The 27,582-nt window shown below is 33.7% G+C and overlaps 22 non-coding genes across 22 annotated transcripts; 21 read left to right on the top strand and 1 right to left on the bottom strand.

The window, feature by feature from the left end:
- The first annotated feature begins 2,876 nt into the window (after positions 1 to 2,876).
- On the top strand, positions 2,877 to 2,962 carry TRNAR-UCU (transfer RNA arginine (anticodon UCU)). Its single transcript is given in 2 exon segments — positions 2,877 to 2,913; positions 2,927 to 2,962. It is a non-coding gene; the product is annotated as a tRNA-Arg (tRNA).
- Positions 2,963 to 3,712: 750 nt separating this feature from the next.
- TRNAR-UCU (transfer RNA arginine (anticodon UCU)) lies at positions 3,713 to 3,798 on the top strand. Its single transcript is given in 2 exon segments — positions 3,713 to 3,749; positions 3,763 to 3,798. It is a non-coding gene; the product is annotated as a tRNA-Arg (tRNA).
- Positions 3,799 to 4,556: 758 nt separating this feature from the next.
- Positions 4,557 to 4,642, top strand: TRNAR-UCU (transfer RNA arginine (anticodon UCU)). The gene is given in 2 exon segments: positions 4,557 to 4,593; positions 4,607 to 4,642. It is a non-coding gene; the product is annotated as a tRNA-Arg (tRNA).
- A 759-nt stretch (positions 4,643 to 5,401) lies between these two features.
- On the top strand, positions 5,402 to 5,487 carry TRNAR-UCU (transfer RNA arginine (anticodon UCU)). The gene is given in 2 exon segments: positions 5,402 to 5,438; positions 5,452 to 5,487. It is a non-coding gene; the product is annotated as a tRNA-Arg (tRNA).
- Positions 5,488 to 6,247: 760 nt separating this feature from the next.
- TRNAR-UCU (transfer RNA arginine (anticodon UCU)) lies at positions 6,248 to 6,333 on the top strand. Its single transcript is given in 2 exon segments — positions 6,248 to 6,284; positions 6,298 to 6,333. It is a non-coding gene; the product is annotated as a tRNA-Arg (tRNA).
- Positions 6,334 to 7,091: 758 nt separating this feature from the next.
- Positions 7,092 to 7,177, top strand: TRNAR-UCU (transfer RNA arginine (anticodon UCU)). The gene is given in 2 exon segments: positions 7,092 to 7,128; positions 7,142 to 7,177. It is a non-coding gene; the product is annotated as a tRNA-Arg (tRNA).
- Positions 7,178 to 7,935: 758 nt separating this feature from the next.
- Positions 7,936 to 8,022, top strand: TRNAR-UCU (transfer RNA arginine (anticodon UCU)). The gene is given in 2 exon segments: positions 7,936 to 7,972; positions 7,987 to 8,022. It is a non-coding gene; the product is annotated as a tRNA-Arg (tRNA).
- Positions 8,023 to 8,783: 761 nt separating this feature from the next.
- TRNAR-UCU (transfer RNA arginine (anticodon UCU)) lies at positions 8,784 to 8,869 on the top strand. The gene is given in 2 exon segments: positions 8,784 to 8,820; positions 8,834 to 8,869. It is a non-coding gene; the product is annotated as a tRNA-Arg (tRNA).
- A 760-nt stretch (positions 8,870 to 9,629) lies between these two features.
- Positions 9,630 to 9,715, top strand: TRNAR-UCU (transfer RNA arginine (anticodon UCU)). Its single transcript is given in 2 exon segments — positions 9,630 to 9,666; positions 9,680 to 9,715. It is a non-coding gene; the product is annotated as a tRNA-Arg (tRNA).
- A 760-nt stretch (positions 9,716 to 10,475) lies between these two features.
- TRNAR-UCU (transfer RNA arginine (anticodon UCU)) lies at positions 10,476 to 10,561 on the top strand. The gene is given in 2 exon segments: positions 10,476 to 10,512; positions 10,526 to 10,561. It is a non-coding gene; the product is annotated as a tRNA-Arg (tRNA).
- Positions 10,562 to 11,321: 760 nt separating this feature from the next.
- On the top strand, positions 11,322 to 11,407 carry TRNAR-UCU (transfer RNA arginine (anticodon UCU)). The gene is given in 2 exon segments: positions 11,322 to 11,358; positions 11,372 to 11,407. It is a non-coding gene; the product is annotated as a tRNA-Arg (tRNA).
- Positions 11,408 to 12,243: 836 nt separating this feature from the next.
- Positions 12,244 to 12,329, top strand: TRNAR-UCU (transfer RNA arginine (anticodon UCU)). The gene is given in 2 exon segments: positions 12,244 to 12,280; positions 12,294 to 12,329. It is a non-coding gene; the product is annotated as a tRNA-Arg (tRNA).
- Positions 12,330 to 13,089: 760 nt separating this feature from the next.
- On the top strand, positions 13,090 to 13,175 carry TRNAR-UCU (transfer RNA arginine (anticodon UCU)). Its single transcript is given in 2 exon segments — positions 13,090 to 13,126; positions 13,140 to 13,175. It is a non-coding gene; the product is annotated as a tRNA-Arg (tRNA).
- A 759-nt stretch (positions 13,176 to 13,934) lies between these two features.
- On the top strand, positions 13,935 to 14,020 carry TRNAR-UCU (transfer RNA arginine (anticodon UCU)). The gene is given in 2 exon segments: positions 13,935 to 13,971; positions 13,985 to 14,020. It is a non-coding gene; the product is annotated as a tRNA-Arg (tRNA).
- A 761-nt stretch (positions 14,021 to 14,781) lies between these two features.
- Positions 14,782 to 14,867, top strand: TRNAR-UCU (transfer RNA arginine (anticodon UCU)). Its single transcript is given in 2 exon segments — positions 14,782 to 14,818; positions 14,832 to 14,867. It is a non-coding gene; the product is annotated as a tRNA-Arg (tRNA).
- A 760-nt stretch (positions 14,868 to 15,627) lies between these two features.
- On the top strand, positions 15,628 to 15,713 carry TRNAR-UCU (transfer RNA arginine (anticodon UCU)). Its single transcript is given in 2 exon segments — positions 15,628 to 15,664; positions 15,678 to 15,713. It is a non-coding gene; the product is annotated as a tRNA-Arg (tRNA).
- Positions 15,714 to 16,472: 759 nt separating this feature from the next.
- Positions 16,473 to 16,558, top strand: TRNAR-UCU (transfer RNA arginine (anticodon UCU)). Its single transcript is given in 2 exon segments — positions 16,473 to 16,509; positions 16,523 to 16,558. It is a non-coding gene; the product is annotated as a tRNA-Arg (tRNA).
- Positions 16,559 to 18,254: 1,696 nt separating this feature from the next.
- TRNAR-UCU (transfer RNA arginine (anticodon UCU)) lies at positions 18,255 to 18,340 on the bottom strand. The gene is given in 2 exon segments: positions 18,255 to 18,290; positions 18,304 to 18,340. It is a non-coding gene; the product is annotated as a tRNA-Arg (tRNA).
- An 882-nt stretch (positions 18,341 to 19,222) lies between these two features.
- Positions 19,223 to 19,308, top strand: TRNAR-UCU (transfer RNA arginine (anticodon UCU)). Its single transcript is given in 2 exon segments — positions 19,223 to 19,259; positions 19,273 to 19,308. It is a non-coding gene; the product is annotated as a tRNA-Arg (tRNA).
- Positions 19,309 to 22,594: 3,286 nt separating this feature from the next.
- Positions 22,595 to 22,680, top strand: TRNAR-UCU (transfer RNA arginine (anticodon UCU)). Its single transcript is given in 2 exon segments — positions 22,595 to 22,631; positions 22,645 to 22,680. It is a non-coding gene; the product is annotated as a tRNA-Arg (tRNA).
- Positions 22,681 to 23,435: 755 nt separating this feature from the next.
- Positions 23,436 to 23,521, top strand: TRNAR-UCU (transfer RNA arginine (anticodon UCU)). The gene is given in 2 exon segments: positions 23,436 to 23,472; positions 23,486 to 23,521. It is a non-coding gene; the product is annotated as a tRNA-Arg (tRNA).
- A 759-nt stretch (positions 23,522 to 24,280) lies between these two features.
- Positions 24,281 to 24,366, top strand: TRNAR-UCU (transfer RNA arginine (anticodon UCU)). Its single transcript is given in 2 exon segments — positions 24,281 to 24,317; positions 24,331 to 24,366. It is a non-coding gene; the product is annotated as a tRNA-Arg (tRNA).
- The last annotated feature ends 3,216 nt before the right edge of the window (positions 24,367 to 27,582 follow it).

The following is a 27,582-nucleotide window of genomic DNA, read 5'->3' as shown; positions in this document are numbered from 1 at the left end:
TTGGCAGTAAGTTGTACCAGGAAAAGGAAAGGGATGAAAATGTTGTAATTTATGTTGTTAAATGGAAATCTCAACATATAAAAAGAAGTCAAAATTTCTGATTCGTCCACCAAAGAACACTTCAGAAACTTTTGACAGTTTTAATATCTTTGTCAGCTTAAACATTTAACACATTTTCCATTTTCTGATCAATCCAAAAACACTGCATAACCTTTGAATTTTTTTAAAAAGAGATCTTTTTTTTTTTAATTGCCAGTGGCGTAAAAGAGTATATTACATTTTGACTGTTTATCGCTCTAGCTATTTTTTTTCGATGACCTTCCATATACAAGCAGATGAGGCTCTGTGGCGCAATGGATAGCGCATTGGACATCTAGTGTATTGAAGGCATTCAAAGGTTGTGGGTTCGAGTCCCACCAGAGTCGTTGTGTTTTGCTAACAAAGCAGACAAACCTTTGTAAGAAATACTCCTTCAATACTACAACTACAACATGAAAAACAATCTTAACAAATCTCTAACATAGGTGGTTAACTAGATGCATTCAGAAGGGATCTTAGAATAAAAAGTTAAGAAAGTTGAATAAATATTACCAACAATTACATTTAAATTAATAATGATGGAAACCTGAGCTTAATGTATCACAGTACACTTTGATTCTCCATTTATATTAAAGGACTCAAAGAGCTGTTCCCCTTAAACCATGGATGTCAGCTCATATCGTTAGGTGCAAATCAGAAACATCTTGCCCAAATTCCAGAAACTTTTTATTAGTTAAGAAAAAAAAAGTACAGAGCTTTCTACCAAAGATCACTTAACATGTCTGTATGGCCTTCTTTTGTCACTATTGGCAGTAAGTTGTACCAGGAAAAGGAAAGGGATGAAAATGTTGTAATTTATGTTGTTAAATGGAAATCTCAACATATAAAAAGAAGTCAAAATTTCTGATTCGTCCACCAAAGAACACTTCAGAAACTTTTGACAGTTTTAATATCTTTGTCAGCTTAAACATTTAACACATTTTCCATTTTCTGATCAATCCAAAAACACTGCATAACCTTTGAATTTTTTTAAAAAGAGATCTTTTTTTTTTTTTATTGCCAGTGGCGTAAAAGAGTATATTACATTTTGACTGTTTATCGCTCTAGCTATTTTTTTTCGACGACCTTCCATATAGAAGCAGATGAGGCTCTGTGGCGCAATGGATAGCGCATTGGACTTCTAGTGTATTGAAGGCATTCAAAGGTTGTGGGTTCGAGTCCCACCAGTGTCGTCGTGTTTTGCTAACAAAGCAGACAAACCTTTGTAAGAAATACTCCTTCAATACTACAACTACAACATGAAAAACAATCTTAACAAATCTCTAACATAGGTGGTTAACTAGATGCATTCAGAAGGGATCTTAGAATAAAAAGTTAAGAAAGTTGAATAAATATTACCAACAATTACATTTAAATTAATAATGATGGAAACCTGAGCTTAATGTATCACAGTACACTTTGATTCTCCATTTATATTAAAGGACTCAAAGAGTTGTTCCCCTTAAACCATGGATGTCAGCTCATATCGTTAGGTGCAAATCAGAAACATCTTGCCCAAATTCCAGAAACTTTTTATTAGTTAAGAAAAAAAAAGTACAGAGCGTTCTACCAAAGACCACTTAACATGTCTGTATGGCCTTCTTTTGTCACTATTGGCAGTAAGTTGTACCAGGAAAAGGAAAGGGATGAAAATGTTGTAATTTATGTTGTTAAATGGAAATCTCAACATATAAAAAGAAGTCAAAATTTCTGATTCGTCCACCAAAGAACACTTCAGAAACTTTTGACAGTTTTAATATCTTTGTCAGCTTAAACATTTAACACATTTTCCATTTTCTGATCAATCCAAAAACACTGCATAACCTTTGAATTTTTTTAAAAAGAGATCTTTTTTTTTTTAATTGCCAGTGGCGTAAAAGAGTATATTACATTTTGACTGTTTATCGCTCTAGCTATTTTTTTTCGATGACCTTCCATATACAAGCAGATGAGGCTCTGTGGCGCAATGGATAGCGCATTGGACATCTAGTGTATTGAAGGCATTCAAAGGTTGTGGGTTCGAGTCCCACCAGAGTCGTTGTGTTTTGCTAACAAAGCAGACAAACCTTTGTAAGAAATACTCCTTCAATACTACAACTACAACATGAAAAACAATCTTAACAAATCTCTAACATAGGTGGTTAACTAGATGCATTCAGAAGGGATCTTAGAATAAAAAGTTAAGAAAGTTGAATAAATATTACCAACAATTACATTTAAATTAATAATGATGGAAACCTGAGCTTAATGTATCACAGTACACTTTGATTCTCCATTTATATTAAAGGACTCAAAGAGCTGTTCCCCTTAAACCATGGATGTCAGCTCATATCGTTAGGTGCAAATCAGAAACATCTTGCCCAAATTCCAGAAACTTTTTATTAGTTAAGAAAAAAAAAGTACAGAGCTTTCTACCAAAGATCACTTAACATGTCTGTATGGCCTTCTTTTGTCACTATTGGCAGTAAGTTGTACCAGGAAAAGGAAAGGGATGAAAATGTTGTAATTTATGTTGTTAAATGGAAATCTCAACATATAAAAAGAAGTCAAAATTTCTGATTCGTCCACCAAAGAACACTTCAGAAACTTTTGACAGTTTTAATATCTTTGTCAGCTTAAACATTTAGCACATTTTCCATTTTCTGATCAATCCAAAAACACTGCATAACCTTTGAATTTTTTTAAAAAGAGATCTTTTTTTTTTTTAATTGCCAGTGGCGTAAAAGAGTATATTACATTTTGACTGTTTATCGCTCTAGCTATTTTTTTTCGACGACCTTCCATATAGAAGCAGATGAGGCTCTGTGGCGCAATGGATAGCGCATTGGACTTCTAGTGTATTGAAGGCATTCAAAGGTTGTGGGTTCGAGTCCCACCAGAGTCGTCGTGTTTTGCAGACAAACCTTTGTAAGAAATACTCCTTCAATACTACAACTACAACATGAAAAACAGTCTTAACAAATCTCTAACATAGGTGGTTAACTAGATGCATTCAGAAGGGATCTTAGAATAAGAAGTTAAGAAAGTTGAATAAATATTACCAACAATTACATTTAAATTAATAATGATGGAAACCTGAGCTTAATGTATCACAGTACACTTTGATTCTCCATTTATATTAAAGGACTCAAAGAGCTCTTCCCCTTAAACCATGGATGTCAGCTCATATCGTTAGGTGCAAATCAGAAACATCTTGCCCAAATTCCAGAAACTTTTTATTAGTTAAGAAAAAAAAAGTACAGAGCTTTCTACCAAAGATCACATAACATGTCTGTATGGCCTTCTTTTGTCACTATTGGCAGTAAGTTGTACCAGGAAAAGGAAAGGGATGAAAATGTTGTAATTTATGTTGTTAAATGGAAATCTCAACATATAAAAAGAAGTCAAAATTTCTGATTCGTCCACCAAAGAACACTTCAGAAACTTTTGACAGTTTTAATATCTTTGTCAGCTTAAACATTTAACACATTTTCCATTTTCTGATCAATCCAAAAACACTGCATAACCTTTGAATTTTTTTAAAAAGAGATCTTTTTTTTTTTAATTGCCAGTGGCGTAAAAGAGTATATTACATTTTGACTGTTTATCGCTCTAGCTATTTTTTTTCGATGACCTTCCATATACAAGCAGATGAGGCTCTGTGGCGCAATGGATAGCGCATTGGACTTCTAGTGTATTGAAGGCATTCAAAGGTTGTGGGTTCGAGTCCCACCAGAGTCGTCGTGTTTTGCTAACAAAGCAGACAAACCTTTGTAAGAAATACTCCTTCAATACTACAACTACAACATGAAAAACAATCTTAACAAATCTCTAACATAGGTGGTTAACTAGATGCATTCAGAAGGGATCTTAGAATAAGAAGTTAAGAAAGTTGAATAAATATTACCAACAATTACATTTAAATTAATAATGATGGAAACCTGAGCTTAATGTATCACAGTACACTTTGATTCTCCATTTATATTAAAGGACTCAAAGAGCTGTTCCCCTTAAACCATGGATGTCAGCTCATATCGTTAGGTGCAAATCAGAAACATCTTGCCCAAATTCCAGAAACTTTTTATTAGTTAAGAAAAAAAAAGTACAGAGCTTTCTACCAAACACCACTTAACATGTCTGTATGGCCTTCTTTTGTCACTATTGGCAGTAAGTTGTACCAGGAAAAGGAAAGGGATGAAAATGTTGTAATTTATGTTGTTAAATGGAAATCTCAACATATAAAAAGAAGTCAAAATTTCTGATTCGTCCACCAAAGAACACTTCAGAAACTTTTGACAGTTTTAATATCTTTGTCAGCTTAAACATTTAACACATTTTCCATTTTCTGATCAATCCAAAAACACTGCATAACCTTTGAATTTTTTAAAAAAGAGATCTTTTTTTTTTAATTGCCAGTGGCGTAAAAGAGTATATTACATTTTGACTGTTTATCGCTCTAGCTATTTTTTTTCGATGACCTTCCATATACAAGCAGATGAGGCTCTGTGGCGCAATGGATAGCGCATTGGACTTCTAGTGTATTGAAGGCATTCAAAGGTTGTGGGTTCGAGTCCCACCAGAGTCGTCGTGTTTTGCTAACAAAGCAGACAAACCTTTGTAAGAAATACTCCTTCAATACTACAACTACAACATGAAAAACAATATTAACAAATCTCTAACATAGGTGGTTAACTAGATGCATTCAGAAGGGATCTTAGAATAAAAAGTTAAGAAAGTTGAATAAATATTACCAACAATTACATTTAAATTAATAATTATGGAAACCTGAGCTTAATGTATCACAGTACACTTTGATTCTCCATTTATATTAAAGGACTCAAAGAGCTGTTCCCCTTAAACCATGGATGTCAGCTCATATCGTTAGGTGCAAATCAGAAACATCTTGCCCAAATTCCAGAAACTTTTTATTAGTTAAGAAAAAAAAGTACAGAGCTTTCTACCAAAGATCACTTAACATGTCTGTATGGCCTTCTTTTGTCACTATTGGCAGTAAGTTGTACCAGGAAAAGGAAAGGGATGAAAATGTTGTAATTTATGTTGTTAAATGGAAATCTCAACATATAAAAAGAAGTCAAAATTTCTGATTCGTCCACCAAAGAACACTTCAGAAACTTTTGACAGTTTTAATATCTTTGTCAGCTTAAACATTTAACACATTTTCCATTTTCTGATCAATCCAAAAACACTGCATAACCTTTGAATTTTTTTAAAAAGAGATCTTTTTTTTTTTTAATTGCCAGTGGCGTAAAAGAGTATATTACATTTTGACTGTTTATCGCTCTAGCTATTTTTTTTCGATGACCTTCCATCTACAAGCAGATGAGGCTCTGTGGCGCAATGGATAGCGCATTGGACTTCTAGTGTATTGAAGGCATTCAAAGGTTGTGGGTTCGAGTCCCACCAGAGTCGTCGTGTTTTGCTAACAAAGCAGACAAACCTTTGTAAGAAATACTCCTTCAATACTACAACTACAACATGAAAAACAATCTTAACAAATCTCTAACATAGGTGGTTAACTAGATGCATTCAGAAGGGATCTTAGAATAAGAAGTTAAGAAAGTTGAATAAATATTACCAACAATTACATTTAAATTAATAATGATGGAAACCTGAGCTTAAGGTATCACAGTACACTTTGATTCTCCATTTATATTAAAGGACTCAAAGAGCTGTTCCCCTTAAACCATGGATGTCAGCTCATATCGTTAGGTGCAAATCAGAAACATCTTGCCCAAATTCCAGAAACTTTTTATTAGTTAAGAAAAAAAAAGTACAGAGCTTTCTACCAAAGACCACTTAACATGTCTGTATGGCCTTCTTTTGTCACTATTGGTAGTATGTTGTACCAGGAAAAGGAAAGGGATGAAAATGTTGTAATTTATGTTGTTAAATGGAAATCTCAACATATAAAAAGAAGTCAAAATTTCTGATTCGTCCACCAAAGAACACTTCAGAAACTTTTGACAGTTTTAATATCTTTGTCAGCTTAAACATTTAACACATTTTCCATTTTCTGATCAATCCAAAAACACTGCATAACCTTTGAATTTTTTTAAAAAGAGATCTTTTTTTTTTTTTAATTGCCAGTGGCGTAAAAGAGTATATTACATTTTGACTGTTTATCGCTCTAGCTATTTTTTTTGATGACCTTCCATATACAAGCAGATGAGGCTCTGTGGCGCAATGGATAGCGCATTGGACTTCTAGTGTATTGAAGGCATTCAAAGGTTGTGGGTTCGAGTCCCACCAGAGTCGTTGTGTTTTGCTAACAAAGCAGACAAACCTTTGTAAGAAATACTCCTTCAATACTACAACTACAACATGAAAAACAGTCTTAACAAATCTCTAACATAGGTGGTTAACTAGATGCATTCAGAAGGGATCTTAGAATAAGAAGTTAAGAAAGTTGAATAAATATTACCAACAATTACATTTAAATTAATAATGATGGAAACCTGAGCTTAATGTATCACAGTACACTTTGATTCTCCATTTATATTAAAGGACTCAAAGAGCTGTTCCCCTTAAACCATGGATGTCAGCTCATATCGTTAGGTGCAAATCAGAAACATCTTGCCCAAATTCCAGAAACTTTTTATTAGTTAAGAAAAAAAAAGTACAGAGCTTTCTACCAAAGATCACATAACATGTCTGTATGGCCTTCTTTTGTCACTATTGGCAGTAAGTTGTACCAGGAAAAGGAAAGGGATGAAAATGTTGTAATTTATGTTGTTAAAAGGAAATCTCAACATATAAAAAGAAGTCAAAATTTCTGATTCGTCCACCAAAGAACACTTCAGAAACTTTTGACAGTTTTAATATCTTTGTCAGCTTAAACATTTAACACATTTTCCATTTTCTGATCAATCCAAAAACACTGCATAACCTTTGAATTTTTTTAAAAAGAGATCTTTTTTTTTTAATTGCCAGTGGCGTAAAAGAGTATATTACATTTTGACTGTTTATCGCTCTAGCTATTTTTTTTCGATGACCTTCCATATACAAGCAGATGAGGCTCTGTGGCGCAATGGATAGCGCATTGGACTTCTAGTGTATTGAAGGCATTCAAAGGTTGTGGGTTCGAGTCCCACCAGAGTCGTCGTGTTTTGCTAACAAAGCAGACAAACCTTTGTAAGAAATAATCCTTCAATACTACAACTACAACATGAAAAACAATATTAACAAATCTCTAACATAGGTGGTTAACTAGATGCATTCAGAAGGGATCTTAGAATAAGAAGTTAAGAAAGTTGAATAAATATTACCAACAATTACATTTAAATTAATAATGATGGAAACCTGAGCTTAATGTATCACAGTACACTTTGATTCTCCATTTATATTAAAGGACTCAAAGAGCTGTTCCCCTTAAACCATGGATGTCAGCTCATATCGTTAGGTGCAAATCAGAAACATCTTGCCCAAATTCCAGAAACTTTTTATTAGTTAAGAAAAAAAAAGTACAGAGCTTTCTACCAAACACCACTTAACATGTCTGTATGGCCTTCTTTTGTCACTATTGGCAGTAAGTTGTACCAGGAAAAGGAAAGGGATGAAAATGTTGTAATTTATGTTGTTAAATGGAAATCTCAACATATAAAAAGAAGTCAAAATTTCTGATTCGTCCACCAAAGAACACTTCAGAAACTTTTGACAGTTTTAATATCTTTGTCAGCTTAAACATTTAACACATTTTCCATTTTCTGATCAATCCAAAAACACTGCATAACCTTTGAATTTTTTTAAAAAGAGATCTTTTTTTTTTAATTGCCAGTGGCGTAAAAGAGTATATTACATTTTGACTGTTTATCGCTCTAGCTATTTTTTTTCGATGACCTTCCATATACAAGCAGATGAGGCTCTGTGGCGCAATGGATAGCGCATTGGACTTCTAGTGTATTGTAAGGCATTCAAAGGTTGTGGGTTCGAGTCCCACCAGAGTCGTCGTGTTTTGCTAACAAAGCAGACAAACCTTTGTAAGAAATACTCCTTCAATACTACAACTACAACATGAAAAACAATATTAACAAATCTCTAACATAGGTGGTTAACTAGATGCATTCAGAAGGGATCTTAGAATAAAAAGATAAGAAAGTTGAATAAATATTACCAACAATTACATTTAAATTAATAATTATGGAAACCTGAGCTTAATGTATCACAGTACACTTTGATTCTCCATTTATATTAAAGGACTCAAAGAGCTGTTCCCCTTAAACCATGGATGTCAGCTCATATCGTTAGGTGCAAATCAGAAACATCTTGCCCAAATTCCAGAAACTTTTTATTAGTTAAGAAAAAAAAGTACAGAGCTTTCTACCAAAGATCACTTAACATGTCTGTATGGCCTTCTTTTGTCACTATTGGCAGTAAGTTGTACCAGGAAAAGGAAAGGGATGAAAATGTTGTAATTTATGTTGTTAAATGGAAATCTCAACATATAAAAAGAAGTCAAAATTTCTGATTCGTCCACCAAAGAACACTTCAGAAACTTTTGACAGTTTTAATATCTTTGTCAGCTTAAACATTTAACACATTTTCCATTTTCTGATCAATCCAAAAACACTGCATAACCTTTGAATTTTTTTTAAAAAGAGATCTTTTTTTTTTTTTAATTGCCAGTGGCGTAAAAGAGTATATTACATTTTGACTGTTTATCGCTCTAGCTATTTTTTTTCGATGACCTTCCATATACAAGCAGATGAGGCTCTGTGGCACAATGGATAGCGCATTGGACTTCTAGTGTATTGAAGGCATTCAAAGGTTGTGGGTTCGAGTCCCACCAGAGTCGTCGTGTTTTGCTAACAAAGCAGACAAACCTTTGTAAGAAATACTCCTTCAATACTACAACTACAACATGAAAAACAATCTTAACAAATCTCTAACATAGGTGGTTAACTAGATGCATTCAGAAGGGATCTTAGAATAAGAAGTTAAGAAAGTTGAATAAATATTACCAACAATTACATTTAAATTAATAATGATGGAAACCTGAGCTTAAGGTATCACAGTACACTTTGATTCTCCATTTATATTAAAGGACTCAAAGAGCTGTTCCCCTTAAACCATGGATGTCAGCTCATATCGTTAGGTGCAAATCAGAAACATCTTGCCCAAATTCCAGAAACTTTTTATTAGTTAAGAAAAAAAAAGTACAGAGCTTTCTACCAAAGACCACTTAACATGTCTGTATGGCCTTCTTTTGTCACTATTGGTAGTATGTTGTACCAGGAAAAGGAAAGGGATGAAAATGTTGTAATTTATGTTGTTAAATGGAAATCTCAACATATAAAAAGAAGTCAAAATTTCTGATTCGTCCACCAAAGAACACTTCAGAAACTTTTGACAGTTTTAATATCTTTGTCAGCTTAAACATTTAACACATTTTCCATTTTCTGATCAATCCAAAAACACTGCATAACCTTTGAATTTTTTTAAAAAGAGATCTTTTTTTTTTTTAATTGCCAGTGGCGTAAAAGAGTAGATTACATTTTGACTGTTTATCGCTCTAGCTATTTTTTTTCGATGACCTTCCATATACAAGCAGATGAGGCTCTGTGGCGCAATGGATAGCGCATTGGACTTCTAGTGTATTGAAGGCATTCAAAGTTTGTGGGTTCAAGTCCCACCAGAGTCGTTGTGTTTTGCTAACAAAGCAGACAAACCTTTGTAAGAAATACTCCTTCAATACTACAACTACAACATGAAAAACAATATTAACAAATCTCTAACATAGGTGGTTAACTAGATGCATTCAGAAGGGATCTTAGAATAAAAAGTTAAGAAAGTTGAATAAATATTACCAACAATTACATTTAAATTAATAATGATGGAAACCTGAGCTTAATGTATCACAGTACACTTTGATTCTCCATTTATATTAAAGGACTCAAAGAGCTGTTCCCCTTAAACCATGGATGTCAGCTCATATCGTTAGGTGCAAATCAGAAACATCTTGCCCAAATTCCAGAAACTTTTTATTAGTTAAGAAAAAAAAAGTACAGAGCTTTCTACCAAAGATCACTTAACATGTCTGTATGGCCTTCTTTTGTCACTATTGGCAGTAAGTTGTACCAGGAAAAGGAAAGGGATGAAAATGTTGTAATTTATGTTGTTAAATGGAAATCTCAACATATAAAAAGAAGTCAAAATTTCTGATTCGTCCACCAAAGAACACTTCAGAAACTTTTGACAGTTTTAATATCTTTGTCAGCTTAAACATTTAACACATTTTCCATTTTCTGATCAATCCAAAAACACTGCATAACCTTTGAATTTTTTTAAAAAGAGATCTTTTTTTTTTTTAATTGCCAGTGGCGTAAAAGAGTATATTACATTTTGACTGTTTATCGCTCTAGCTATTTTTTTTCGATGACCTACCATATACAAGCAGATGAGGCTCTGTGGCGCAATGGATAGCGCATTGGTCTTCTAGTGTATTGAAGGCATTCAAAGGTTGTGGGTTCGAGTCCCACCAGAGTCGTCGTGTTTTGCTAACAAAGCAGACAAACCTTTGTAAGAAATACTCCTTCAATACTACAACTACAACATGAAAAACAATCTTAACAAATCTCTAACATAGGTGGTTAACTAGATGCATTCAGAAGGGATCTTAGAATAAAAAGTTAAGAAAGTTGAATAAATATTACCAACAATTACATTTAAATTAATAATGATGGAAACCTGAGCTTAATGTATCACAGTACACTTTGATTATCCATTTATATTAAAGGACTCAAAGAGCTGTTCCCCTTAAACCATGGATGTCAGCTCATATCGTTAGGTGCAAATCAGAAACATCTTGCCCAAATTCCAGAAACTTTTTATTAGTTAAGAAAAAAAAAGTACAGAGCTTTCTACCAAAGATCAATTAACATGTCTGTATGGCCTTCTTTTGTCACTATTGGCAGTAAGTTGTACCAGGAAAAGGAAAGGGATGAAAATGTTGTAATTTATGTTGTTAAATGGAAATCTCAACATATAAAAAGAAGTCAAAATTTCTGATTCGTCCACCAAAGAACACTTCAGAAACTTTTGACAGTTTTAATATCTTTGTCAGCTTAAACATTTAACACATTTTCCATTTTCTGATCAATCCAAAAACACTGCATAACCTTTGAATTTTTTTAAAAAGAGATCTTTTTTTTTTTTAATTGCCAGTGGCGTAAAAGAGTATATTACATTTTGACTGTTTATCGCTCTAGCTATTTTTTTTCGATGACCTTCCATATACAAGCAGATGAGGCTCTGTGGCGCAATGGATAGCGCATTGGACTTCTAGTGTATTGAAGGCATTCAAAGGTTGTGGGTTCGAGTCCCACCAGAGTCGTCGTGTTTTGCTAACAAAGCAGACAAACCTTTGTAAGAAATACTCCTTCAATACTACAACTACAACATGAAAAACAATCTTAACAAATCTCTAACATAGGTGGTTAACTAGATGCATTCAGAAGGGATCTTAGAATAAAAAGTTAAGAAAGTTGAATAAATATTACCAACAATTACATTTAAATTAATAATGATGGAAACCTGAGCTTAATGTATCACAGTACACTTTGATTATCCATTTATATTAAAGGACTCAAAGAGCTGTTCCCCTTAAACCATGGATGTCAGCTCATATCGTTAGGTGCAAATCAGAAACATCTTGCCCAAATTCCAGAAACTTTTTATTAGTTAAGAAAAAAAAAGTACAGAGCTTTCTACCAAAGATCACTTAACATGTCTGTATGGCCTTCTTTTGTCACTATTGGCAGTAAGTTGTACCAGGAAAAGGAAAGGGATGAAAATGTTGTAATTTATGTTGTTAACCCCTTAAGGACACATGACATGTCTGACACGTCAGGACTCCCTTTTATTCCAGAAGTTTGGTCCTTAAGGGGTTAAATGGAAATCTCAACATATAAAAAGAAGTCAAAATTTCTGATTCGTCCACCAAAGAACACTTCAGAAACTTTTGACAGTTTTAATATCTTTGTCAGCTTAAACATTTAACACATTTTCCATTTTCTGATCAATCCAAAAACACTGCATAACCTTTGAATTTTTTTAAAAAGAGATCTTTTTTTTTTTTAATTGCCAGTGGCGTAAAAGAGTAGATTACATTTTGACTGTTTATCGCTCTAGCTATTTTTTTTCGATGACCTTCCATATACAAGCAGATGAGGCTCTGTGGCGCAATGGATAGCGCATTGGACTTCTAGTGTATTGAAGGCATTCAAAGGTTGTGGGTTCGAGTCCCACCAGAGTCGTTGTGTTTTGCTAACAAAGCAGACAAACCTTTGTAAGAAATACTCCTTCAATACTACAACTACAACATGAAAAACAATATTAACAAATCTCTAACATAGGTGGTTAACTAGATGCATTCAGAAGGGATCTTAGAATAAAAAGTTAAGAAAGTTGAATAAATATTACCAACAATTACATTTAAATTAATAATGATGGAAACCTGAGCTTAATGTATCACAGTACACTTTGATTCTCCATTTATATTAAAGGACTCAAAGAGCTGTTCCCCTTAAACCATGGATGTCAGCTCATATCGTTAGGTGCAAATCAGAAACATCTTGCCCAAATTCCAGAAACTTTTTATTAGTTAAGAAAAAAAAAGTACAGAGCTTTCTACCAAAGATCACTTAACATGTCTGTATGGCCTTCTTTTGTCACTATTGGCAGTAAGTTGTACCAGGAAAAGGAAAGGGATGAAAATGTTGTAATTTATGTTGTTAAATGGAAATCTCAACATATAAAAAGAAGTCAAAATTTCTGATTCGTCCACCAAAGAACACTTCAGAAACTTTTGACAGTTTTAATATCTTTGTCAGCTTAAACATTTAACACATTTTCCATTTTCTGATCAATCCAAAAACACTGCATAACCTTTGAATTTTTTTAAAAAGAGATCTTTTTTTTTTTTAATTGCCAGTGGCGTAAAAGAGTAGATTACATTTTGACTGTTTATCGCTCTAGCTATTTTTTTTCGATGACCTTCCATATACAAGCAGATGAGGCTCTGTGGCGCAATGGATAGCGCATTGGACTTCTAGTGTATTGAAGGCATTCAAAGGTTGTGGGTTCGAGTCCCACCAGAGTCGTCGTGTTTTGCTAACAAAGCAGACAAACCTTTGTAAGAAATACTCCTTCAATACTACAACTACAACATGAAAAACAATATTAACAAATCTCTAACATAGGTGGTTAACTAGATGCATTCAGAAGGGATCTTAGAATAAAAAGTTAAGAAAGTTGAATAAATATTACCAACAATTACATTTAAATTAATAATTATGGAAACCTGAGCTTAATGTATCACAGTACACTTTGATTCTCCATTTATATTAAAGGACTCAAAGAGCTGTTCCCCTTAAACCATGGATGTCAGCTCATATCGTTAGGTGCAAATCAGAAACATCTTGCCCAAATTCCAGAAACTTTTTATTAGTTAAGAAAAAAAAGTACAGAGCTTTCTACCAAAGATCACTTAACATGTCTGTATGGCCTTCTTTTGTCACTATTGGCAGTAAGTTGTACCAGGAAAAGGAAAGGGATGAAAATGTTGTAATTTATGTTGTTAAATGGAAATCTCAACATATAAAAAGAAGTCAAAATTTCTGATTCGTCCACCAAAGAACACTTCAGAAACTTTTGACAGTTTTAATATCTTTGTCAGCTTAAACATTTAACACATTTTCCATTTTCTGATCAATCCAAAAACACTGCATAACCTTTGAATTTTTTTAAAAAGAGATCTTTTTTTTTTTTAATTGCCAGTGGCGTAAAAGAGTATATTACATTTTGACTGTTTATCGCTCTAGCTATTTTTTTTCGATGACCTTCCATATACAAGCAGATGAGGCTCTGTGGCGCAATGGATAGCGCATTGGTCTTCTAGTTTATTGAAGGCATTCAAAGGTTGTGGGTTCGAGTCCCACCAGAGTCGTCATGTTTTGCTAACAAAGCAGACAAACCTTTGTAAGAAATACTCCTTCAATACTACAACTACAACATGAAAAACAATCTTAACAAATCTCTAACATAGGTGGTTAACTAGATGCATTCAGAAGGGATCTTAGAATAAAAAGTTAAGAAAGTTGAATAAATATTACCAACAATTACATTTAAATTAATAATGATGGAAACCTGAGCTTAATGTATCACAGTACACTTTGATTATCCATTTATATTAAAGGACTCAAAGAGCTGTTCCCCTTAAACCATGGATGTCAGCTCATATCGTTAGGTGCAAATCAGAAACATCTTGCCCAAATTCCAGAAACTTTTTATTAGTTAAGAAAAAAAAAGTACAGAGCTTTCTACCAAAGATCACTTAACATGTCTGTATGGCCTTCTTTTGTCACTATTGGCAGTAAGTTGTACCAGGAAAAGGAAAGGGATGAAAATGTTGTAATTTATGTTGTTAAATGGAAATCTCAACATATAAAAAGAAGTCAAAATTTCTGATTCGTCCACCAAAGAACACTTCAGAAACTTTTGACAGTTTTAATATCTTTGTCAGCTTAAACATTTAACACATTTTCCATTTTCTGATCAATCCAAAAACACTGCATAACCTTTGAATTTTTTTAAAAAGAGATCTTTTTTTTTTTTTAATTGCCAGTGGCGTAAAAGAGTAGATTACATTTTGACTGTTTATCGCTCTAGCTATTTTTTTTCGATGACCTTCCATATACTAGCAGATGAGGCTCTGTGGCGCAATGGATAGCGCATTGGACTTCTAGTGTATTGAAGGCATTCAAAGGTTGTGGGTTCGAGTCCCACCAGAGTCGTTGTGTTTTGCTAACAAAGCAGACAAACCTTTGTAAGAAATACTCCTTCAATACTACAACTACAACATGAAAAACAATCTTAACAAATCTCTAACATAGGTGGTTAACTAGATGCATTCAGAAGGGATCTTAGAATAAAAAGTTAAGAAAGTTGAATAAATATTACCAACAATTACATTTAAATTAATAATGATGGAAACCTGAGCTTAATGTATCACAGTACACTTTGATTCTCCATTTATATTAAAGGACTCAAAGAGCTGTTCCCCTTAAACCATGGATGTCAGCTCATATCGTTAGGTGCAAATCAGAAACATCTTGCCCAAATTCCAGAAACTTTTTATTAGTTAAGAAAAAAAAAGTACAGAGCTTTCTACCAAAGATCACTTAACATGTCTGTATGGCCTTCTTTTGTCACTATTGGCAGTAAGTTGTACCAGGAAAAGGAAAGGGATGAAAATGTTGTAATTTATGTTGTTAAATGGAAATCTCAACATATAAAAAGAAGTCAAAATTTCTGATTCGTCCACCAAAGAACACTTCAGAAACTTTTGACAGTTTTAATATCTTTGTCAGCTTAAACATTTAACACATTTTCCATTTTCTGATCAATCCAAAAACACTGCATAACCTTTGAAATTTTTTAAAAAGAGATCTTTTTTTTTTTTAATTGCCAGTGGCGTAAAAGAGTATATTACATTTTGACTGTTTATCGCTCTAGCTATTTTTTTTCGATGACCTTCCATATACAAGCAGATGAGGCTCTGTGGCGCAATGGATAGCGCATTGGACTTCTAGTGTATTGAAGGCATTCAAAGGTTGTGGGTTCGAGTCCCACCAGAGTCGTCGTGTTTTGCTAACAAAGCAGACAAACCTTTGTAAGAAATACTCCTTCAATACTACAACTACAACATGAAAAACAATATTAACAAATCTCTAACATAGGTGGTTAACTAGATGCATTCAGAAGGGATCTTAGAATAAAAAGTTAAGAAAGTTGAATAAATATTACCAACAATTACATTTAAATTAATAATTATGGAAACCTGAGCTTAATGTATCACAGTACACTTTGATTCTCCATTTATATTAAAGGACTCAAAGAGCTGTTCCCCTTAAACCATGGATGTCAGCTCATATCGTTAGGTGCAAATCAGAAACATCTTGCCCAAATTCCAGAAACTTTTTATTAGTTAAGAAAAAAAAGTACAGAGCTATCTACCAAAGATCACTTAACATGTCTGTATGGCCTTCTTTTGTCACTATTGGCAGTAAGTTGTACCAGGAAAAGGAAAGGGATGAAAATGTTGTAATTTATGTTGTTAAATGGAAATCTCAACATATAAAAAGAAGTCAAAATTTCTGATTCGTCCACCAAAGAACACTTCAGAAACTTTTGACAGTTTTAATATCTTTGTCAGCTTAAACATTTAACACATTTTCCATTTTCTGATCAATCCAAAAACACTGCATAACCTTTGAATTTTTTTAAAAAGAGATCTTTTTTTTTTTTAATTGCCAGTGGCGTAAAAGAGTATATTACATTTTGACTGTTTATCGCTCTAGCTATTTTTTTTCGATGACCTACCATATACAAGCAGATGAGGCTCTGTGGCGCAATGGATAGCGCATTGGTCTTCTAGTGTATTGAAGGCATTCAAAGGTTGTGGGTTCGAGTCCCACCAGAGTCGTCGTGTTTTGCTAACAAAGCAGACAAACCTTTGTAAGAAATACTCCTTCAATACTACAACTACAACATGAAAAACAATCTTAACAAATCTCTAACATAGGTGGTTAACTAGATGCATTCAGAAGGGATCTTAGAATAAAAAGTTAAGAAAGTTGAATAAATATTACCAACAATTACATTTAAATTAATAATGATGGAAACCTGAGCTTAATGTATCACAGTACACTTTGATTATCCATTTATATTAAAGGACTCAAAGAGCTGTTCCCCTTAAACCATGGATGTCAGCTCATATCGTTAGGTGCAAATCAGAAACATCTTGCCCAAATTCCAGAAACTTTTTATTAGTTAAGAAAAAAAAAGTACAGAGCTTTCTACCAAAGATCACTTAACATGTCTGTATGGCCTTCTTTTGTCACTATTGGCAGTAAGTTGTACCAGGAAAAGGAAAGGGATGAAAATGTTGTAATTTATGTTGTTAAATGGAAATCTCAACATATAAAAAGAAGTCAAAATTTCTGATTCGTCCACCAAAGAACACTTCAGAAACTTTTGACAGTTTTAATATCTTTGTCAGCTTAAACATTTAACACATTTTCCATTTTCTGATCAATCCAAAAACACTGCATAACCTTTGAATTTTTTTAAAAAGAGATCTTTTTTTTTTTTTAATTGCCAGTGGCGTAAAAGAGTAGATTACATTTTGACTGTTTATCGCTCTAGCTATTTTTTTTCGATGACCTTCCATATACTAGCAGATGAGGCTCTGTGGCGCAATGGATAGCGCATTGGACTTCTAGTTAAGAAAAAAAAAGTACAGAGCTTTCTACCAAAGATCACTTAACATGTCTGTATGGCCTTCTTTTGTCACTATTGGCAAGATGTTTCTGATTTGCACCTAACGATATGAGCTGACATCCATGGTTTAAGGGGAACAGCTCTTTGAGTCCTTTAATATAAATGGAGAATCAAAGTGTACTGTGATACATTAAGCTCAGGTTTCCATCATTATTAATTTAAATGTAATTGTTGGTAATATTTATTCAACTTTCTTAACTTTTTATTCTAAGATCCCTTCTGAATGCATCTAGTTAACCACCTATGTTAGAGATTTGTTAAAGGACCACTCTAGGCACCCAGACCACTTCAGCTTAATGAAGTGGTCTGGGTGCCAGGTCCAGCTAGGGTTAACTAATTGTTTTATAAACATAGCAGTTTCAGAGAAACTGCTATGTTTATCAATTAGTTAAGCCTTCCCCCTTTTTCCTCTAGTGGCTGTCTCACTGACAGCCGCTAGAGGCGCTTGCGTGATTCTCACTGTGAAAATCACAGTGAGAGCACGCAAGCGTCCATAGGAAAGCATTATGAATGCTTTCCTATGTGACCGGCTGAATGCGCGCGCAGCTCTTGCCGCGCGTGCGCATTCAGCCGACGGGGAGGAACGGAGGCGGAGAGGAGGAGGAGAGCTCCCCGCCCAGCGCTGGAAAAAGGTAAGTTTTAACCCTTTTCCCCTTTCCAGAGCCGGGCGGGAGGGGGTCCCTGAGGGTGGGGGCACCCTCAGGGCACTCTAGTGCCAGGAAAACGAGTATGCTTTCCTGGCACTAGAGTGGTCCTTTAAGATTGTTTTTCATGTCGTAGTTGTAGTATTGAAGGAGTATTTCTTACAAAGGTTTGACTGCTTTGTTAGCAAAACACAACGACTCTGGTGGGACTCGAACCCACAACCTTTGAATGCCTTCAATACACTAGAAGTCCAACGCGCTATCCATTGCGCCACAGAGCCTCATCTGCTTGTATATGGAAGGTCATCGAAAAAAAATAGCTAGAGCGATAAACAGTCAAAATGTAATATTATATTATATTGAAGGCATTCAAAGGTTGTGGGTTCGAGTCCCACCAGAGTCGTTGTGTTTTGCTAACAAAGCAGACAAACCTTTGTAAGAAATACTCCTTCAATACTACAACTACAACATGAAAAACAATCTTAACAAATCTCTAACATAGGTGGTAAACTAGATGCATTCAGAAGGGATCTTAGAATAAAAAGTTAAGAAAGTTGAATAAATATTACCAACAATTACATTTAAATTAATAATGATGGAAACCTGAGCTTAATGTATCACAGTACACTTTGATTCTCCATTTATATTAAAGGACTCAAAGAGCTGTTCCCCTTAAACCATGGATGTCAGCTCATATCGTTAGGTGCAAATCAGAAACATCTTGCCCAAATTCCAGAAACTTTTTATTAGTTAAGAAAAAAAAAGTACAGAGCTTTCTACCAAAGATCACTTAACATGTCTGTATGGCCTTCTTTTGTCACTATTGGCAGTAAGTTGTACCAGGAAAAGGAAAGGGATGAAAATGTTGTAATTTATGTTGTTAAATGGAAATCTCAACATATAAAAAGAAGTCAAAATTTCTGATTCGTCCACCAAAGAACACTTCAGAAACTTTTGACAGTTTTAATATCTTTGTCAGCTTAAACATTTAACACATTTTCCATTTTCTGATCAATCCAAAAACACTGCATAACCTTTGAATTTTTTTAAAAAGAGATCTTTTTTTTTTTTAATTGCCAGTGGCGTAAAAGAGTATATTACATTTTGACTGTTTATCGCTCTAGCTATTTTTTTTCGATGACCTTCCATATACAAGCAGATGAGGCTCTGTGGCGCAATGGATAGTGCATTGGACTTCTAGTGTATTGAAGGCATTCAAAGGTTGTGGGTTCGAGTCCCACCAGAGTCGTCGTGTTTTGCTAACAAAGCAGACAAACCTTTGTAAGAAATACTCCTTCAATACTACAACTACAACATGAAAAACAATATTAACAAATCTCTAACATAGGTGGTTAACTAGATGCATTCAAAAGGGATCTTAGAATAAAAAGTTAAGAAAGTTGAATAAATATTACCAACAATTACATTTAAATTAATAATTATGGAAACCTGAGCTTAATGTATCACAGTACACTTTGATTCTCCATTTATATTAAAGGACTCAAAGAGCTGTTCCCCTTAAACCATGGATGTCAGCTCATATCGTTAGGTGCAAATCAGAAACATCTTGCCCAAATTCCAGAAACTTTTTATTAGTTAAGAAAAAAAAAGTACAGAGCTTTCTACCAAAGATCACTTAACATGTCTGTATGGCCTTCTTTTGTCACTATTGGCAGTAAGTTGTACCAGGAAAAGGAAAGGGATGAAAATGTTGTAATTTATGTTGTTAAATGGAAATCTCAACATATAAAAAGAAGTCAAAATTTCTGATTCGTCCACCAAAGAACACTTCAGAAACTTTTGACAGTTTTAATATCTTTGTCAGCTTAAACATTTAACACATTTTCCATTTTCTGATCAATCCAAAAACACTGCATAACCTTTGAATTTTTTTAAAAAGAGATCTTTTTTTTTTTAATTGCCAGTGGCGTAAAAGAGTATATTACATTTTGACTGTTTATCGCTCTAGCTATTTTTTTTCGATGACCTTCCATATACAAGCAGATGAGGCTCTGTGGCGCAATGGATAGCGCATTGGACATCTAGTGTATTGAAGGCATTCAAAGGTTGTGGGTTCGAGTCCCACCAGAGTCGTTGTGTTTTGCTAACAAAGCAGACAAACCTTTGTAAGAAATACTCCTTCAATACTACAACTACAACATGAAAAACAATCTTAACAAATCTCTAACATAGGTGGTTAACTAGATGCATTCAGAAGGGATCTTAGAATAAAAAGTTAAGAAAGTTGAATAAATATTACCAACAATTACATTTAAATTAATAATGATGGAAACCTGAGCTTAATGTATCACAGTACACTTTGATTCTCCATTTATATTAAAGGACTCAAAGAGCTGTTCCCCTTAAACCATGGATGTCAGCTCATATCGTTAGGTGCAAATCAGAAACATCTTGCCCAAATTCCAGAAACTTTTTATTAGTTAAGAAAAATAAAGTACAGAGCTTTCTACCAAAGACCACTTAACATGTCTGTATGGCCTTCTTTTGTCACTATTGGCAGTAAGTTGTACCAGGAAAAGGAAAGGGATGAAAATGTTGTAATTTATGTTGTTATATGGAAATCTCAACATATAAAAAGAAGTCAAAATTTCTGATTCGTCCACCAAAGAACACTTCAGAAACTTTTGACAGTTTTAATATCTTTGTCAGCTTAAACATTTAACACATTTTCTATTTTCTGATCAATCCAAAAACACTGCATAACCTTTGAATTTTTTTAAAAAGAGATCTTTTTTTTTTAATTGCTAGTGGCGTAAAAGAGTATATTACATTTTGACTGTTTATCGCTCTAGCTATTTTTTTTCGATGACCTTCCATATACATGCAGATGAGGCTCTGTGGCGCAATGGATAGCGCATTGGACTTCTAGTGTATTGAAGGCATTCAAAGGTTGTGGGTTCGAGTCTCACCAGAGTCGTCGTGTTTTGCTAACAAAGCAGACAAACCTTTGTAAGAAATACTCCTTCAATACTACAACTACAACATGAAAAACAATATTAACAAATCTCTAACATAGGTGGTTAACTAGATGCATTCAGAAGGGATCTTAGAATAAAAAGTTAAGAAAGTTGAATAAATATTACCAACAATTACATTTAAATTAATAATTATGGAAACCTGAGCTTAATGTATCACAGTACACTTTGATTCTCCATTTATATTAAAGGACTCAAAGAGCTGTTCCCCTTAAACCATGGATGTCAGCTCATATCGTTAGGTGCAAATCAGAAACATCTTGCCCAAATTCCAGAAACTTTTTATTAGTTAAGAAAAATAAGTACAGAGCTTTCTACCAAAGATCACTTAACATGTCTGTATGGCCTTCTTTTGTCACTATTGGCAGTAAGTTGTACCAGGAAAGGGATGAAAATGTTGTAATTTATGTTGTTAAATGGAAATCTCAACATATAAAAAGAAGTCAAAATTTCTGATTCGTCCACCAAAGAACACTTCAGAAACTTTTGACAGTTTTAATATCTTTGTCAGCTTAAACATTTAACACATTTTCCATTTTCTGATCAATCCAAAAACACTGCATAACCTTTGAATTTTTTTAAAAAGAGATCTTTTTTTTTTTAATTGCCAGTGGCGTAAAAGAGTATATTACATTTTGACTGTTTATCGCTCTAGCTATTTTTTTTCGATGACCTTCCATATACAAGCAGATGAGGCTCTGTGGCGCAATGGATAGCGCATTGGACTTCTAGTGTATTGAAGGCATTCTAAGGTTGTGGGTTCGAGTCCCACCAGAGTCGTCGTGTTTTGCTAACAAAGCAGACAAACCTTTGTAAGAAATACTCCTTCAATACTACAACTACAACATGAAAAACAATCTTAACAAATCTCTAACATAGGTGGTTAACTAGATGCATTCAGAAGGGATCTTAGAATAAGAAGTTAAGAAAGTTGAATAAATATTACCAACAATTACATTTAAATTAATAATGATGGAAACCTGAGCTTAATGTATCACAGTACACTTTGATTCTCCATTTATATTAAAGGACTCAATGAGCTGTTCCACTTAAACCATGGATGTCAGCTCATATCGTTAGGTGCAAATCAGAAACATCTTGCCCAAATTCCAGAAACTTTTTATTAGTTAAGAAAAAAAAAGTACAGAGCTTTCTACCAAAGACCACTTAACATGTCTGTATGGCCTTCTTTTGTCACTATTGGCAGTAAGTTGTACCAAGAAAAGGAAAGGGATGAAAATGTTGTAATTTATGTTGTTAAATGGAAATCTAAACATATAAAAAGAAGTCAAAATTTCTGATTCGTCCACCAAAGAACACTTCAGAAACTTTTGACAGTTTTAATATCTTTGTCAGCTTAAACATTTAACACATTTTCCATTTTCTGATCAATCCAAAAACACTGCATAACCTTTGAATTTTTTTAAAAAGAGATCTTTTTTTTTTTAATTGCCAGTGGCGTAAAAGAGTATATTACATTTTGACTGTTTATCGCTCTAGCTATTTTTTTTCGATGACCTTCCATATACAAGCAGATGAGGCTCTGTGGCGCAACGGATAGCGCATTGGACTTCTAGTGTATTGAAGGCATTCAAAGGTTGTGGGTTCGAGTCCCACCAGAGTCGTCGTGTTTTGCTAACAAAGCAGACAAACCTTTGTAAGAAATACTCCTTCAATACTACAACTACAACATGAAAAACAATCTTAACAAATCTCTAACATAGGTGGTTAACTAGATGCATTCAGAAGGTATCTTAGAATAAGAAGTTAAGAAAGTTGAATAAATATTACCAACAATTACATTTAAATTAATAATGATGGAAACCTGAGCTTAATGTATCACAGTACACTTTGATTCTCCATTTATATTAAAGGACTCAAAGAGCTGTTCCCCTTAAACCATGGATGTCAGCTCATATCGTTAGGTGCAAATCAGAAACATCTTGCCCAAATTCCAGAAACTTTTTATTAGTTAAGAAAAAAAAAGTACAGAGCTTTCTACCAAACACCACTTAACATGTCTGTATGGCCTTATTTTGTCACTATTGGCAGTAAGTTGTACCAGGAAAAGGAAAGGGATGAAAATGTTGTAATTTATGTTGTTAAATGGAAATCTCAACATATAAAAAGAAGTCAAAATTTCTGATTCGTCCACCAAAGAACACTTCAGAAACTTTTGACAGTTTTAATATCTTTGTCAGCTTAAACATTTAACACATTTTCCATTTTCTGATCAATCCAAAAACACTGCATAACCTTTTAATTTTTTTAAAAAGAGATTTTTTTTTAATTGCCAGTGGCGTAAAAGAGTATATTACATTTTGACTGTTTATCGCTCTAGCTATTTTTTTTCGATGACCTTCCATATACAAGCAGATGAGGCTCTGTGGCGCAATGGATAGCGCATTGGACTTCTAGTGTATTGAAGGCATTCAAAGGTTGTGGGTTCGAGTCCCACCAGAGTCGTCGTGTTTTGCTAACAAAGCAGACAAACCTTTGTAAGAAAAAATCCTTCAATACTACAACTACAACATGAAAAACAATATTAACAAATCTCTAACATAGGTGGTTAACTAGATGCATTCAGAAGGGATCTTAGAATAAAAAGTTAAGAAAGTTGAATAAATATTACCAACAATTACATTTAAATTAATAATGATGGAAACCTGAGCTTAATGTATCACAGTACACTTTGATTCTCCATTTATATTAAAGGACTCAAAGAGCTGTTCCCCTTAAACCATGGATGTCAGCTCATGTCGTTAGGTGCAAATCAGAAACATCTTGCCCAAATTCCAGAAACTTTTTATTAGTTAAGAAAAAAAAGTACAGAGCTTTCTACCAAAGATCACTTAACATGTCTGTATGGCCTTCTTTTGTCACTATTGGCAGTAAGTTGTACCAGGAAAAGGAAAGGGATGAAAATGTTGTAATTTATGTTGTTAAATGGAAATCTCAACATATAAAAAGAAGTCAAAATTTCTGATTCGTCCACCAAAGAACACTTCAGAAACTTTTGACAGTTTTAATATCTTTGTCAGCTTAAACATTTAACACATTTTCCATTTTCTGATCAATCCAAAAACACTGCATAACCTTTGAATTTTTTTAAAAAGAGATCTTTTTTTTTTTTAATTGCCAGTGGCGTAAAAGAGTATATTACATTTTGACTGTTTATCGCTCTAGCTATTTTTTTTCGATGACCTTCCATATACAAGCAGGTGAGGCTCTGTAGCGCAATGGATAGCGCATTGGACTTCTAGTGTATTGAAGGCATTCAAAGGTTGTGGGTTCGAGTCCCACCAGAGTCGTTGTGTTTTGCTAACAAAGCAGACAAACCTTTGTAAGAAATACTCCTTCAAGACATGAAAAACAATCTTAACAAATCTCCAACATAGGTGGTTAACTAGATGCATTCTGAAGGGATCTTAGAATAAGAAGTTAAGAAAGTTGAATAAATATTACCAACAATTACATTTAAATTAATAATGATGGAAACCTGAGCTTAATGTATCACAGTACACTTTGATTCTCCATTTATATTAAAGGACTCAAAGAGCTGTTCCCCTTAAACCATGGATGTCAGCTCATATCGTTAGGTGCAAATCAGAAACATCTTGCCCAAATTCCAGAAACTTTTTATTAGTTAAGAAAAAAAAAGTACAGAGCTTTCTACCAAAGACCACTTAACATGTCTGTATGGCCTTCTTTTGTCACTATTGGCAGTAAGTTGTACCAGGAAAAGGAAAGGGATGAAAATGTTGTAATTTATGTTGTTAAATGGAAATCTCAACATATAAAAAGAAGTCAAAATTTCTGATTCGTCCACCAAAGAACACTTCAGAAACTTTTGACAGTTTTAATATCTTTGTCAGCTTAAACATTTAACACATTTTCCATTTTCTGATCAATCCAAAAACACTGCATAACCTTTGAATTTTTTTAAAAAGAGATCTTTTTTTTTTTTTAATTGCCAGTGGCGTAAAAGAGTATATTACATTTTGACTGTTTATCGCTCTAGCTATTTTTTTTCGATGACCTTCCATATACAAGCAGATGAGGCTCTGTGGCGCAATGGATAGCACATTGGTCTTCTAGTGTATTGAAGGCATTCAAAGGTTGTGGGTTCGAGTCCCACCAGAGTCGTCGTGTTTTGCTAACAAAGCAGACAAACCTTTGTAAGAAATACTCCTTCAATACTACAACTACAACATGAAAAACAATCTTAACAAATCTCTAACATAGGTGGTTAACTAGATGCATTCAGAAGGGATCTTAGAATAAAAAGTTAAGAAAGTTGAATAAATATTACCAACAATTACATTTAAATTAATAATGATGGAAACCTGAGCTTAATGTATCACAGTACACTTTGATTCTCCATTTATATTAAAGGACTCAAAGAGCTGTTCCCCTTAAACCATGGATGTCAGCTCATATCGTTAGGTGCAAATCAGAAAAATCTTGCCCAAATTCCAGAAACTTTTTATTAGTTAAGAAAAAAAAAGTACAGAGCTTTCTACCAAAGATCACTTAACATGTCTGTATGGCCTTCTTTTGTCACTATTGGCAGTAAGTTGTACCAGGAAAAGGAAAGGGATGAAAATGTTGTAATTTATGTTGTTAAATGGAAATCTCAACATATAAAAAGAAGTCAAAATTTCTGATTCGTCCACCAAAGAACACTTCAGAAACTTTTGACAGTTTTAATATCTTTGTCAGCTTAAACATTTAACACATTTTCCATTTTCTGATCAATCCAAAAACACTGCATAACCTTTGAATTTTTTTAAAAAGAGATCTTTTTTTTTTTTTAATTGCCAGTGGCGTAAAAGAGTATATTACATTTTGACTGTTTATCGCTCTAGCTATTTTTTTTCGATGACCTTCCATATACACGCAGATGATGCTCTGTGGCGCAATGAATAGCGCATTGGACTTCTAGTGTATTGAAGGCATTCAAAGGTTGTGGGTTCGAGTCCCACCAGAGTCGTTGTGTTTTGCTAACAAAGCAGACAAACCTTTGTAAGAAATACTCCTTCAATACTACAACTACAACATGAAAAACTATCTTAACAAATCTCTAACATAGGTGGTTAACTAGATGCATTCAGAATGGATCTTAGAATAAGAAGTTAAGAAAGTTGAATAAATATTACCAACAATTACATTTAAATTAATAATGATGGAAACCTGAGCTTAATGTATCACATTACACTTTGATTCTCTATTTATATTAAAGGACTCAAAGAGCTGTTCCCCTTAAACCATGGATGTCATCTCATATCGTTAGGTGCAAATCAGAAACATCTTGCCCAAATTCCAGAAACTTTTTATTAGTTAAGAAAAAAAAAGTACAGAGCTTTCTACCAAAGACCACTTAACATGTCTGTATGGCCTTCTTTTGTCACTATTGGCAGTAAGTTGTACCAGGAAAAGGAAAGGGATGAAAATGTTGTAATTTATGTTGTTAAATGGAAATCTCAACATATAAAAAGAAGTCAAAATTTCTGATTCGTCCACCAAAGAACACTTCAGAAACTTTTGACAGTTTTAATATCTTTGTCAGCTTAAACATTTAACACATTTTCCATTTTCTGATCAATCCAAAAACACTGCATAACCTTTTAATTTTTTTTTAAAAAGAGATCTTTTTTTTTTCTTTTAATTGCCAGTGGCGTAAAAGAGTATATTACATTTTGACTGTGTATCACTCTAGCTATTTGTTTTCGATGACCTTCGAGATACAAGCCGATGAGGCTCTGTGGCGCAATGGATAGCGCATTGGACTTCTAGTGTATTGAAGGCATTCAAAGGTTTATGGGTTCGAGTCCCACCAGAGTCGTGTTTTGCTAACAAAGCAGACAAACCTTTGTAAGAAATACTCCTTCAATACTACAACTACAACATGAAAAACAATCTTAACAAATCTCTAACATAGGTGGTTAACTAGATGCATTCAGAAGGGATCTTAGAATAAGAAGTTAAGAAAGTTGAAAATATATTACCAACAATTACATTTAAATTAATAATGATGGAAACCTGAGCTTAATGTATCACAGTACACTTTGATTCTCCATTTATATTAAAGGACTCAAAGAGCTGTTCCCCTTAAACCATGGATGTCAGCTCATATCGTTAGGTGCAAATCAGAAACATCTTGCCCAAATTCCAGAAACTTTTTATTAGTTAAGAAAAATAAAGTACAGAGCTTTCTACCAAAGACCACTTAACATGTCTGTATGGCCTTCTTTTGTCACTATTGGCAGTAAGTTGTACCAGGAAAAGGAAAGGGATGAAAATGTTGTAATTTATGTTGTTAAATGGAAATCTCAACATATAAAAAGAAGTCAAAATGTCTGATTCGTCCACCAAAGAACACTTCAGAAACTTTTGACAGTTTTAATATCTTTGTCAACTTAAACATTTAACACATTTTCCATTTTCTGATCAATCCAAAAACACTGCATAACCTTTGAATTTTTTTTAAAAAGAGATCTTTTTTTTTTTTTTTAATTGCCAGTGGC

The sequence above is a fragment of the Pelobates fuscus genome, chromosome 4 (assembly GCF_036172605.1).
Source record: "Pelobates fuscus isolate aPelFus1 chromosome 4, aPelFus1.pri, whole genome shotgun sequence".
NCBI lineage: Eukaryota > Metazoa > Chordata > Amphibia > Anura > Pelobatidae > Pelobates > Pelobates fuscus.
The sequence above is the reverse complement of the archived record's forward strand: the minus strand, read 5'-3'. Positions and strand labels throughout refer to the sequence as shown.